Genomic DNA, 15,162 nt, shown 5'->3' on the forward strand with positions numbered 1-15,162 from the left:
ACATGTCTGGAAAAAAAGGCAGGATTTGTTGGTAGGGACTGGAAGCGAGTGCCAAAATCAACATCGCTCTTCTCCTCAGGGAGACCTGCAGCAAATTGGACTCAAGCTTGGTTTCTGTTTCTCGGACCTGCGTGAGGCAGCCGGCTTCCACCACTGAGCCCTGCAGTGAAATCAGAGACGCTTGTGTCCATTTTTGTTTTAAAAAAAATAACAGCAACCCACAAGTAAGTGGTGTAGCAAATTGTACATAGTTCAAATGGATTGATTTCCTGTGTAAACAGGTAGGCCTTTAGAGAGTTGGTTTTGATTTGTGACCATGCTAGAGCTGTATTAGTGGTTTCCTTCACTCTGACCCACAAGGTATGGCCGCCAAATAGCAAGTGTGTCTACATCTGTGAATACTAAAATAACAATCTAAAGTCCTAACTATACCGCTGGCAGGGAATGAGTGAAGTTTTTGTAGCAGATACATATTAATTAGTCATGAATGAAAAGACAGATCAGGGCAGTGTACACTGTCAGTTTTCATTTGGTTTGCTTCTAAATATTGTACTGAGATATCAGAGAAGGTGGCGGGCAAGCGGCTTCAATCTTGTTTAGCTTCAACACATCCTTTGTATCATTACACCTCCTCACATCAAACCTGACTGGACAGCTGCAGATGACACCTTGTTTGAAGAGTTTGACGTTTGATCGAGGATGTGTTTGATGCAGGAGGAATAAAAAGTAACACCTTAGCTTTTCAAACTGGGGTGCTGCTGTTTGAAGTATGAGGGCAGCTCAGGGAAGCCCAGGTATGTTCTGATCAATTGCTATTGACTTTTCAGGGGAAGAAAACGTGTGATTCCAAAGCATCATGATAACAAACTCATAACAATTTAAAACTTTAACTGGAAATGAAGAATGGGATAAAAATGTGACTTGCAAAATATTTTCTGGCATGAAAGTAACACTAAAGATGGCCTGTGCTAACATTAAACTGTCAATGAAATATTTTATTTATAGTCAACAATGTGGTTAACCGCATTTTATCATGAAATCAGGACCTAAACATCTGTATAATATAATTTCAGAACTGTTTCCAAAGCTGTTCTAATATGAATTTCTGATGTGCTTTAACATCTTCAAACTTCTACAGTGATTTGGATTGACATATAATGTCTCCTTTAATGCAGAGTATTTTTTGACATTTTAATTAACAGTACTTTTCAAATAGTGAGCGATGAATGAACTTGTAACATTAGTACGGAAGAGGATAAGGGACATATATATATATATAAAAATTGAGTTCTGAGTTTAAAGTTAGAATTCTGATTTTAAACTAAGAACTCAAATAATTGTTTTAGATGTGGCCTTAATCCTCTTCCATATATTAGTAACATGCAAAATAGAAAAGCTTCTGATTCAGATGGGATCAACATTGTAAATACAGAAATAATGTGAATGCTTGTTAGTTGTCAGTGCTCATAAGCTTTGATTGAACACTTTTAAGCAAAGTAAATGGATGAAATGCAGATAAAAGTGACTTTCTATGTGTGTGAAACTCATGAACACCTAAACTTTTGCTTTCTTTTGCCATGGCACGCTAGAGCAAAAGGAAGGAGATAAAATCAACTTCAGACTCTGTCTTAAAGTAAACAGTAAGCAAGCACAGAGACATGTGTTCATACCTAAAGTGCAAAGTCTCGAGTGGATTTAAACATCTTTCTTTATCCACTGCATCGAGCGTGTGAGATCAACAGATGTCATGAATTAAGTAAGGTACAGATAAAGTCACCTCAAGATTACATACAGGCTTTGTCTCAGCATGTTGAGCAAGTTATGTTACTCTGCTCAGCTTCCCACAGGATGTGCTGGCTTTCTGTGGTCCACTAAAGGGGAGCAGGGAACAGACCGGGAGGAAGTAGAGAATATATCGAGTAACTTCCATGTGCCACCAAAAACAGATAAGACCTGAGCAACCCGACATCCATCACCATGGAGACCTGGAAAGAGGACAGACTACACATACACACAGGGGAAAATATGTTTGAACAGAGATGTAATTAGAAGAATTTAGCTTGGTTCATTTATTGTGAGTGCAGAAGCTTCTTTCTCCTTTTTGCTGGTTGCTGTTTACTTTGTAACATTCCTCTACTTCAAACGCTGTACATGTGTAAGTACTGTAACAGATACAGGGGCGACACTCTTCCTCAAGGGGGGCATGCAAAGACTAACATCTGAGCATATGTGTGCGTCATGGATGTACCATATATATGTGTGAAGGTGCATGTGCAGTCTGCTTGTATCATTTACACCAAAAAGCAGAGCAATAGCTACTGATATTAGGCTTTAAAATCTCTGTAAATGTATTGTTGCATTATTAAATAAGTGTCATTACTACATCAGTAAAAAACAGAGTTGTGTGTCTCTTTCTGAGGTCTTACCAGTAGCTAGGTGGCACCTACCTAGCAAGCTACTAGTTTGTTAATTCAGAAACACTAAAGTTGCTAACAGGAGCTAACTGACTAAATTTGGTAGCAGTGGTTGATCTCAAGAAAACCGGAGACCACGTTCCAAGATAGCACCTCATTCATTCCTATGAAACTTGAAGCTCATGAAGCCTTTGAAGCTCACTGGTTACGTCAAAAAAGTCTCACTGTGTTTTACAATGGCTTCCGCATGTCTGGGTCCATGGAGCATGCACATTAAAGTCCTTCCCCGGCCGAGCCATTCGAGAGCATGCACATGAGAGACTTCTTTTGGCCTGTTTGGCTGCCTTCCTGTTGGCTCCAAACACATATAATTTGGCATAACATAATTTAATGTTACAGCTCCTCCAGACTTAATACATTTTATTGTCCCAAAGAGAAAATTCTGATTGTGCATAGAGTCATTTCGGGGTATCTGTGATCCTCAGAAAAATGTAGTCATTGTTTCACAGCCGTTCTTTTTGTAATGACTGTGTATGGAATTTCGTCTCTTTAGTGTGTGTCACGTGATAGTACTTCTACTAATACTGTGTGGCCATGTATTATACAAACTGGACACTGGACAAAAGTTTTACTAACCTCTCTTTTATGATGGTGGTCCTAGGAGGAAAATGGTTTTTGGGATGCAGAGGAGTACCGTGACTGGCCATTGGAGCAAACTGGAAGTAAGGATGAGTGATGGCACTGTATGCAGCTCTCTAAATACATCCATGTTCACATCCCAGCCCTGTTCCAGACTTAAGCTTGCTTGTTTAAAAGGGGGGGGGCATGTGATTGGTTATAAGGTGAGGCAGCAGGGACTGATGACAACTACACTGTCATTAAAAGTGGAGTTAGACATTAGGACAGTGACATAAAATAAAATATGACATGAAATAAACTCCATTAAAACTGTTATTATGAAGATATGAATGATGACATTTTAGATAGTTAGATATATTTTACACAATTTATCCATCTGCTTATTTTTTAATCATTCATTTATTTAATACTGAGCACTTTGGAGCTTCATACATTATTAGCTGCTGTAGGAATATGCTAGTTTTCCCAGTGGTGAAATGTGATCTGGATGGAGGGAGACTGCCAGCCCTGTCAGACTGGGGCGGCTGCTTATCTCCTGTCCTGAGGCTTCCTGATCCCACCGAGAGGAAGGCTGGCTCCAGAACTCAGGAATATCACCTCTGAGCACATTCCTCCTCCTTATGTAAGACATTCCATTGTTTCCTTCTGAGAAATCTTGTTCAATTGTGGGATTACCTGCTAAATATGTGCTAGTGTAACTAATGCCTTTCCAGACATGTTATATATGCTGCTTTTCTCTGTTTGCCTACAGTGTCATAAGTAGGACATTTACTATTTTGCGTAACACACCAGAACAAATACCTTCTTCAAATTATGGTCACCTATTTTCTGTGGTACACATTGTATTTGGAGGCAGATTTTTCCCACATCCTGACTCTCCTTTGCTCTTCCCCCTCATATTTCTGAGTGCTTCAAAGAGCAGGTATCCACAACCCCCCGGGGCCCAGTGATTGAAAGCTCAGAAGGAAGGACTGAGTGCCAAAGTCTTATAAAGAATGCAACAGAGAATACATAAATAATAATAATAATAATAATAATAATACATTTCATTTGTACCACACTTTTCATTCATACTAAGTACCACAATATTAATAACATAGAACACACAACATAATGAAAATAGTAATAAGAGTTAAGATGAAAAAGCCTTCCTGAATAGAAAGGTTTTTAGGCCTTTTGAAAAGAGTCTAGGGTCTGTGCTGCCCTCAGATGGTCCACAAGCCTGGTGCAGCAGAGCAGAAGGTTTGATCCCCCATAGTGCAGAGCTTGGTACTGGGGGCCCGCAGGAGCAAGCTGCTGGCAGATCTGAGGGTGCAGGTGAAGGTTTGTGGTATGATCAGTTCCTGCAGGTAGGGAGGAACATGTCCGTCGAAGGGTTTGTATGTGAGTAGCAGGACTTTGTAGTCAATCCTGAAGGAGACAGGGAGCCAGTGCAATGAAAACAGAATTGGTGTTATATGTTTGTGTTTTCGCACTCTCATCAGGATCCTGGCAGTGCTGTTCTGAATGAGCTTCTGGATGCTCCTGCCAGGGATCCCTGTGAAAAGCACATTGCAGTAGTCCAGTCTTGGGGAGATTAAGGCAAGGACAAGTTTCTCTATGTCTGACAGGGTTAGAGAGGGGCGCGGTTCAAAGATCTTTTTGAGATGGTAGAAAGAAGTTTTGCATAGATGTCTTATATGGTCACCAAAAGTCAGCTTAAGGTCAAACTTAACACCCAGATTAGTGACTGAGGAGGAAAGGGGGATGTCCTTGTCGTTAAAGGTGAGATGAGGTATTGGGGATGACTGAATGTGGTGTGGAGAGCCAATAAGGAGAGCTTCAGTTTTACTGCTGTTTAACTGGAGGAAATTTGTGTTCATCCAGGCCTTTATCTCCTTAAGACAGGTGCTGAGGCGTGACATGGCTGCATATATTATTCAGATTACATTCTAATACCGCTGGTCTGTCAACGCAAATATGATCCAGAAATAAGTTGTTATTTGAGGATTTCACAGGTAATGTTGAGGAAGTCAGGAGAAAAAAGAGTCCTGTATTAAATCATGTGTTAAATTCATTAACTTCAGGGGAGATGTAAATCAGAGGGACTGATCTGGCAAAGGCCCAGCTTCTCTCTCTTTGACCAAAGATGGCATGACATACTTCTGACAAGCTCACCATGTTACGGCAGGAGAGACGGAGAGAGAGAAAAATCTGCCCTCCTCCGTTTTAATGGTTTTCATCTCTATAGATTAGGTGTGACCACTTCAAATATTCTGGAAATCTTGGCGTAGAAAACTTGTGCGATTTGCCCTCCACTGGGAGGCTTCCAGATGTCAGAGCACCAAGCGATTAGCATGGCCCCAACATTAAGAGGAGGGGAAAACTCGGATACAAACATATTCATAAACCGCTCTCCCTGCAGGCCTCCGGCCACCCTGCTGCTGCTGTTGCAATCCGCTCTTCGCATGGCTGTAAAAATTGGTTTCCTCTGCCTCTGTGCCATCTCAGCAACTGTCTCTCCACATAATCAACTCATATCAAAATGCCTCTCCAGCTAGACGGACTCTCACAGCGCCACAGGCCACACACTCAAGCGACAGTTTGGTGACATGGCACCAAGAAGAAAAAAAAACACCCCTTCTGGCAAAATTGTAGAAGTCAGAAAAATAGAAGAATATATTTACAGTTTATCTAATGAGGGAGAAAAAGGGCAAAGCACTCAGATGTTTTTTTCCAGGTCTTTCTCAAGTGCTGAAGTTTAAGTAAATAACATACCTCTGCAGATACTCCCCGACTTGAAATGTCTGCATAATTATTTCTAAAATTTGTTTGCAGAGGTATCATTTACCCCCATTTCCGTAGTGGACTGGGGGTGCAGCTGCGCGAAATGAATTTGTCATCAGGTTTAAAGCTTTTTTGGCAGGCTATCCCGGAGCCAGCCAAGGTCCTTGAAGTAGGAAAGGCTTTCCCGCTGCTCGGCTCTTCTGCATCCCAGCAGGTCCAAGGATTAAATTTACGGCTGCCGTCAAAGCCTCTGACAGGCCTTAAAGGGAGCGCGGTGCTTCTCCAACTCCCCCCGATATAGAGGACTGGGAGATGAGACCTCTTTACTGGCAGCTGTGGAGCTAGAGGTGCCCCAGTGAGCTGGCATAATGTGACTCACGGCTTAGACGCCACGCATGCCACTACTCACTATGTCTCTCTCCTTCTCGCCTTTTCTTTCTCCCCTAGCCGTGTCATTCATGCATGCCGCCACCGTCTTGTTTACTTGGCTTGATTTGTCCATTCCCATCGGTCACTGTCTCCCTATATCTGTATCTCATTCCAACTCCCCCTGTCTTGTGTTTTCCTTCCACCTCACACTTTAGTTTCAAAAATCATTGACATCCCAAGGTCATCCCAAGCCATAAGTTCCCCCACTTATAAATTCAGGATTCACCTCAGATATGCAGTTTTAATCTCGGTTTTCTTATGCATGGCACAATGTTTTGACTCAGCACATTATACAACTGCTTCATAAGGAGAAAATGTATAAGTCATGTGATTTGCATAGTCAACTTGGACAAAAAATATTGGCCTTGGCATTTTTGGCCCAGCCCAGCCCTCCACAATTGGTCGAACACCACCCACCAGTACACCATCCTTGTGGTCCCCTTAAAGATGTGCACTGTACTATTCCCCCAAACCATTACAAAGCTGAGTAGTAAGTGCTGTGGGCAAGTCGACCAGTGTAAGTGGACTAGTGTAGTCACTTGCTCTTGACTGACTGATTAAAAAACACCTGTATCATAGCAGGCTCTGGATGGGCAGTCTACAGCTCCTTGTTCCTCCCTGTCTCTCTCCTCCACTGCTACCTCAACAACCTGGCTTGACTAGACAATGACATAGAGAGGAAGTGATGATTACAATTAATTGGGTGGGGTATTAACATGATTTTAACATGATTATATTCAGATCCAGAATTGTTGGAATTCCCTGACAAAGATGTGCTGTACAAATTGAACAAAACAATTTGGTCATTACCAGTATGGTAGTTTGTACAATTAATGCATGGAGCTGTTGTTCACAGGCCTACCACATGAACATGCATGCTTAGTGGACAGCAGCACCAAACAGTTTGAACATACATCTGGAGTAGGCTACATGTAAAATTAAATTACCCTATAGATAGTAATAACAGTAATCCATACCATATATATCATAATAGTTACTACATACCTGAAAATAAACTAACCCTAATCCTGTTGTTGGAAATGAAAACTATTTTGTCTCTGTACTATAAGCAGGCATACATTTTAGCACAGTAGAGCTACAGATGTAACTTATTATACAACCTTATCACACATCTTTATCAAAGGAACGCTTAGCCTAATAATTTTAATAATATTATGATACATTATGGACCCTATGTCACTCACTGCTTAGCCAATGTTAACATTAGCTAGTTAATGTTGGAATGGCCAGCTGAAGTTGCAACAGCATAGGGAACTATACTAAACTACAAAAACAATGCCAAATAGCTTATGCTACGCTATTTGGCATCGACTGACTGAGTGAGCACCAGCAGTAGCTGACAGTCTCACTTTATGACAGCATTACAATTATATTATCTTATCTCATTATCATTGTGATTAATTGAATTAATCATCATTCATCATCGTCATCATGGCATGGCACACACACTACCTCCATGTGCCCTTCTTGAGAGTCCCTGTTTCCCTACATACTACTCCCTGCTTACCACTTCAACTACACTCTCCTCCTGCTCACTCTGTTCCTCTGCTTCCCTGTCACATGCCTGCTCCTCTGCAGGGCAGTGACCATGGCCAGCCACCTCTCCTCCTTCCACCTGTTGCTGCATAATGGTGGGTACTGCTGTCACTGTAAATGTTGAAGCTACTGCTGCAGCCCCTGCAGCAAACATTTCTGCGATTTTTGCACATTTGGCAGCATCCGCATCTAGATTCTTCATTTTTTTTGGACCGCAACTTCTCTGCACCCCCCTTCTTTCGTTTTTGCTTATCCATCTTGACAACTGACAAAGACACCCTCCTTCATCCACAGATGTTTGGCTCTGAGCCATGGCATCTGACAGGAGAAACAGAGAGGACATAGGGGGAGGGGTGAGGCCAGCCCACTAAGAGATGTGACTGGGCCCCCCAAGTGTCATTATAGAAAATGAACCAATGGGCCAATGCCCCTGCTTTATGGACTGGTCATTAGCAATAATTTTTTAAAATTTATTTCTTAACATTTAAAATGAAAAATTAAAATCATATTGGCCGAAAGGTGTGTCGTCCCACCAGGAAAATGCTTGGTATGCCACATTACCGGTCCAGCCCTGGACATACAGGAGAATCAAAGTTTACAACACCAGAAGCTTTTTTAATCTCTCTTTTTGTTTTTCAACTGGGAAAACCTTTGATACAACAGTTACTGTGCATATTTTTTTTCCATTTTTCAAGAGGTAACCATTTCCATCCTACAAACTTTGATACAAGATGATTTTTCTTAACACGCAATATAGCTCAAATCGCTAACAGCACATAAACACATTGCGTTGGCTGTGTACTGTTAGCGATTTAAATCATTTGTACCGTTATAACATTCAACATCTGGGAGGACCCATTGTGCTGTTGCATGCTGAGTGCTGTTCCACTCAGAAAGTGGAAGCTAGTTAGCCTTGCTAATGTTAGCACTGATTCCACCACTTGCAGAGTCATCAGCAGCTCCCACACATTCAGTGCTGTGTTCATCCAACATTATAGAAAGAAAGAAGTCTAACTGTCTCTCTTTAATGAGTCCAGTTGAGATGATGGCAAATATCATAATGTTAAAACTCACAGCAATGTAACACCTCAGAGTACTCAAATCATAGATTGGACTAAGCCATGGCTAATGATGTTGGCCCCAGGCCAGTTAACTGCTTGTATGGCTGCCGGAATTGAAGTGATATTACAAACCATTTCATGCCCCAAGAACACTAAAGTAGTGGGCACCATCACAATAGAAAAATGTATAAATCTTTATTTTTTGTTTTTGGTAGTTAGAATATTATCCAAATAAGAATACAAGTCACCAAGGACATATATATATATATATATATATATATATATATATACTCTTGAAGAACTAATTAATAAATACTTAATTTTACTGTACATTATCTAGGGCACCTAATGCTAAGCTGCTGGAACCAAACGGGAACAGTAATAGCAACAAATGAAAGGTCAACCTCTCACCTTGGGGTAATGATGGTTTTTCTAGCACTTACTTACTCAAGGTGAGCCAACAAACACCTTTCAGCTGTAATTGTTAGAGCTATTAATTTTTATGTTCTCCTTCTCCGGCAGTCGTCCAATTACATACAACCACAAGGATTTCCATGAACTGTTATGAGACCACTTGTCTAGCACTGCTTCAGATGCTGCGCCTGGCCCTGGAAACAAACCTTGGGAAAGTGTTTGTGGGAGGGTTAATGAATTTAGATCAGTGTTTGCCGCAAACACAGTCTTGCCATCCACTGCAGTGGCCTTGAAGTCGGCGGGCCCAAGGTTAGAGTTGGGTCGTCTCTGAGACAATGCAGCTGATTAGGATGGTAAACACTAGAGACTGTGGAACAGTGTCTTGCAGCCAGAGACTGGCCAAATGCTAAGCCATGGTCCACAATAACAAAGCCATGAGGTACTGGTAAAACAGAGAAACACACATAAAGACTTGAAGGCACATTGAATCCCATATGGTTTACTTTGCAATTGAATTAGCAGATTCAATGTTAGTACTGTACTAAAAGTTTTATGTGAAGAAAATCAATGAGCCATATCAAAACTACAAGGTCATTTTCATTGGAATGTAATAGAAGTAAGAAAAATATTTTTAAGTTGAAAAAGTTTTGGCAATTCTTTTTTGTTGGTGGGCCAGATTTCACTGGCAAGCCTTAAGAATGGATAAATCTAAATATGCACCAGGAGACACATATTTACTAAGATCTACTTGGTATTTTCATGATGAACTGAACATGGAAAAACTACTTTAAAAGTCAATTTACTTCGTAGAACTGCACAGTTAATGTGGAGATTATCCCTTAATGAAAGATTAAAATAAATTTGAAAAGGTTTCTCCCAGGGCTATGGCAATTGGACAAAATTTGAGTTCACTTTCTCACACACTCATAGGCGTACTAGGGTATTGATGCAAGATATGAGCAAGATAATGAGTGACGTCTGGATAACGTGAACTCAGCCACTTATTTGAAACACATTGCAGTGTGCAAGTCATCTGAGGGGTAAAACCCATCGCTGACAGCTCACATTTCACAGCTGGGAGCACAGTCGGAGATATTAGACAGTGTCCTGGCTAAGAGAAAGGCTTTTAAAATGTATCAGTTTATAAAGACAACCAATGGTGATGAATCATAACTGCATACATGTCTCTTTTGGGGACAACTGACCTTTTCTTCCACTCTCAGATTCCTCTCTGTAACTCTAGGAGACTTACTTGTCATGCACAGGTCTGTCCCTGTTGAGAGTAGATTCAGTACACATTTACACTGGGATGAATAGCATTTCCTGGGGAATAAGCTTCTTATTGGAGATGCAAGTTTGAGCAGGGATGGCAATTTGTGCCCATCATGCAACACTAATTTATAATGACACCCCTGGAAACGCTGCTTCTCGTTTCATTTGCAATGCTAACTTGCCTCCAGACCACACTAACATGGCTCAACAGTCGGATATGGAGGGGGCTAATTGCGCAGAGGTGGCCAGTAGCAACATGAGAGCCTATAATTGGAGGACACGCTCAGTGTGTGTGAAGAACCATTTGCATATCACTTCCACTGTCTCTGTGAGGTGATGGAACATTATTAGCTGGAACACTCTCAGTGTCCACGCTCGGCACTTCCTGCATTTATTTATTTTTTGCCATACATTTTCTGTGTCTGTCTGCCCATCCAGATCACTCTGTCAAACAACTCTTTGTATCTCTTTCTCTCTAAACTTGCATTGATCAAGGAAATACACACAACTGCCACTTATTTATGTCCTTCCACAAGCAGTGCAGGAAAATAAACACGTAAAGCGAAATGATTATCATAATGAGGCGGGGATGCTTTGCCTCAAACTTTTTGCTATAACCTCTGTTGATCTGATCCAAATCCTAACTAGTTTTGCGGTTCCCAACAAGTTACAAAGAAAGCAAGAATCTTGTGGATTATCACTTAAACAGCAATAACATGTCATGCTACGGAGGCCAAAAGGAGCAGCCTCATTACTTGGGTTGTAAAAAGCAGAGGACTGACTTTCTCCACTCTCTTTGAGCAGTCGCCTTTCAGACCTTATGGGGCTTGTTAGGGGAGACAATACACCTAGGACCAGCGGAGTTGTCCAACCTCCTCCCCATAGAACAATGAGCCTGTTGTGCTTTCTTGACTAGTGAGGAGAAGTCCTGGGAGACTGCAGAGGCAGCTGTGGTGGGATCCTGGGACAAGGGCTAGGACTCGGGAAGGAGGAGTGCAGCAGAGGGGTTTTTTGGGGAGGGGTGTGAGGTTATGGAGTCTAGAGGGCCTGTGTGTTGTGGGAACCCCGATCTCCCCGCTCAACCCTGCCCCCCTCCACCCCCCTGTCTTTTCTGACTCCAGAAAAGGCCAATGCGACAGAACTGCCATTTGCAATGCAGATCATGTCCAGGAGGAAGGAAAAAAGAAGCCGGGAATCAATGGTCCTGTATCAATCTGCTGACTGCTAATGTCCTCCACATTCTGATTCTTGACCCCTTCCCTGCCGTCCCCTAGACAAACCACCATTGTCCCCCAGGGCCCCACCTTTCTTTCTTCACTCTATTGCGCCGCCAAAGATGCCACATTAGGCGAGGAAAATCCACAACTCAAGGTTTCTTTGAAGAGAGACGCAGTAACTGTCATTTAGAAATGTGTTTAGCAGGTTTGGGGCCACGACATAATGGGCTGAAAAGAGAAAAGAGTGAGAAGGGGGAGGGTGGAAAAGTAGGGAAACCAGTCAGTGTTTGGCGAGCACAACATTTAACCCTTGTGGTCATTGTCATAATATCCCAATTTGTGTCACAAATCTGGTTAGAGTGATACGGTAAATCAGAGAAAGAAAGGGAGAGTGTCAGGTGACACTGCTCAGTGACAAAGAAGAGAAGAGGCTATTTTAAATCTCAGCCTCAACATTCATCATACCTGAGCAATGTCGAACAAAAAAAACACCTCATTAATTTTGCATGAAACTTGTAATGAACTAACAGCTTCATCAACCTGTTAAATAAGCACACCAATTAGCAAATCAGAGCATCCCCCCTCTCTTTCATCTCAAACTAGCGATAACATCACAAAGATGTTTTACTTTTGATGGAACACCTCAGAAATATTCATTTGAGTGTGGCACTCATTAATCCCATGGTATGATACATTTCAATTTGCAGAGTTGATTTTGGTCATTCAAGCATGATAAGCAGGGATAGAGTGTCTTTTTTGAAATTTCATTTTATTTAGTAGATGTAATGCTTTATTGCTTTGACTCCCCCAAAAAAACTTAGAGAGATAATCAGCCCTGCGTATTCCCTAATGCATCCAGGTGCTTAGGAGCCTACATGAAATGCAGCGCACTGTGTCAGTGCCGACACACTCTCAGTTGTTCTGGCCAAACAGACGGAAATGCATACAATTAGCAAACCTGCAACTCTTAATGGAAAGCGTCCCAGCTATTTCTAGCCATTAGTGATTTGGTTTGAATCAGCAAAGCGCTTCCAAGCCCTTGACCTCAGGGGGGTGGGGGTGGGGGTGGGGGGGAACAGAACACCAGCGGGGGAGTAAATTGGCCAAGATGTGATTCCGAAGCCAAAAGTTCAGCATGTGCAGGGTGGTTGGCCTGAGACTATTCAATTATGCTGCAAGACTGAGATGGAGGGTCGTCCTGTGGCACCTTGGCTCTCATTTGGAGGAGAACAGCTGAAAGGACCACATATGGATGCACTGACCCCTCAACCCGCTCAGGGACTGACTGAAGTCTTAAAATCATAATATCGCCCCAAGGTAATGAGAGAACTGGGAGCGTTTTGTTGTTGTGTTTCTGGTGTTCTGTCAAGTGCACATGTGGATGACATTTTATTTACTGGAAAAGGTTGCATGGCACTGTTTTAAGCGCACAGGCTCATTTGTATTCCCTCCATGTTCACAATTTGGAAAAAAATAAGAGAGCAGAAAGTTGGTTGTGTGTATTATAAGGGCATGCTCCACTCATCACAAGTGCTTTTTCATCTGCTTTTACACATCCTCTCCACCCCATAGTGCATATGCATGATTTTTGACCAGGCTGCTCCTGCATAAAAATGCTATACAGTGGATTAGCTACCACTGAATGGTATGATTTGGAAGCCAATCTGTCAGTTCTCCCTGTCCATCAGAAGCCTGTTCAGTCCTGTTGCCTGCTGTTTATTTATGAGCAGGTCTAGGCCCAGCGTTTTTAATCATTCATGAAACTTCGACGGGCTGCAAAAAAGTCAACACCATGCTGGATCCTTATTCCAGCCAATGGTGGGGATACAAAAAAATAACCAATTTTCTCTGAGATTATAAAATAAAAATAGATGGGAGGACTAGGAAGAAAATCTATAAGCGACACCCGAGGATTCATACTGAGCTGTGTCATTGTTTGTGTCTTGTTTTGTTCGGATTTATTACTGAACTCATAAAAACAAATGAGGATTGCTAATGATTGGCGTGCCCATATAATCTTCTAGGTCTGATAATTGAACCACCAGTTATTAATGTATTCAGTGTATAACAGCTTGACCTGAATAACGGTGTTATTTCCCCTTTGAGATAACCCATCAAATAACACAACCCGTTATTTACAGAGCTGGGATTCTGCAATTGCCTGCCACCCGGTCCCATAACAATACAGTTCCCAAACTCCATTCTCATTAAGAACTGAAAATAAATTAGGGGAGAGGGGGGGTTAAATAAATTGAAATGTTCCTTAGAGGTCAGCGCCAGTACTCAGACTGGCAAAATCACCGTTGTAAATCAGGGAGTTGAAAAGTTCAAATTAAAATTGTTGACATATTTACCACTGGGCCCAAAGCAGTCAGATATTAAAAGTGGAAGAGGGAGAAAATAATAACTTGGTTAACAGGAAATAATGTGGTCTTTTTATAAACTAATGTGCTTGACCTCAGTGCGAGCGTCTGGAACCACGTTTGGAAATTTCCTTGCGAAAGAAGGGAAGACAGAACAGGTCACTTGTGGAAACCTTTTTTGGCAAATGGAGGTTTGAGGTAGGGGGAGGTGGGGGGTTTAAGGACTGTGTGTATTTGTGAGTGAGAGAGTGTGTATGTCTGTATATATGGCGGGGTCAGCTAAGCTCTTCAGGGTCAGTTTGAACAGTGTGAGGATCATAAACCCATAAACCCACACAATTAGCCTCTATTAAGACACTAGCAAACACTGTATAAATCAGCTCCTTTACTGACAGCTCATGTCAGGGTTCTGAGATCGAGGATGGAATCATACCTACATATTTCCATAGTCTGAATCGTCACTGGGAAGCTTACTTTGTTGTTTTATTATATTTGGTTCATTTAGGTTCTCAGTGCCTAAATATATAAATATAAGTGAATAAAAGTAACATGACTCATAAGTAGCATGTTTATTAGATAGAAATTTGCAATGTGTCATCCTGTAGGTTCAAGTTTTTGGTGGTGAGCAGATTCTGGACAAAACTTCTGGTCTTTGTAACTTTTTTATGCAAGCATGAAAAATATGTAAGCATTCTCTGCAATAATTCATCATCTTCAAAGCTGACATCCACAAAAAAAAACAAATGTTCACAGCAATCCATTCAGAGGTTGTTGAGATATTTCAATCCTGGCCGTAGCGGTGGATGGACCCACCAACCAATGCTGTCATCCCTAGAGCCATGTGGCTAGTTAGCATGGCTAAAAAATATTGAATATGAATTTTTACACAAGTGTGAACTTGCATTTTAGGGTTGTTTCCTGTAGTTGGTTGTAAGTAAAACTGTACCCTACATCCCTCAAATGAAGATTAATTTCTGAGTCATTTGTTTGATTTATTTAATCTGAGATTAATGAGAAAATCATTAAAAAC

This window comes from Thunnus albacares, chromosome 21, assembly GCF_914725855.1.
Source record: "Thunnus albacares chromosome 21, fThuAlb1.1, whole genome shotgun sequence".
Lineage (NCBI taxonomy): Eukaryota > Metazoa > Chordata > Actinopteri > Scombriformes > Scombridae > Thunnus > Thunnus albacares.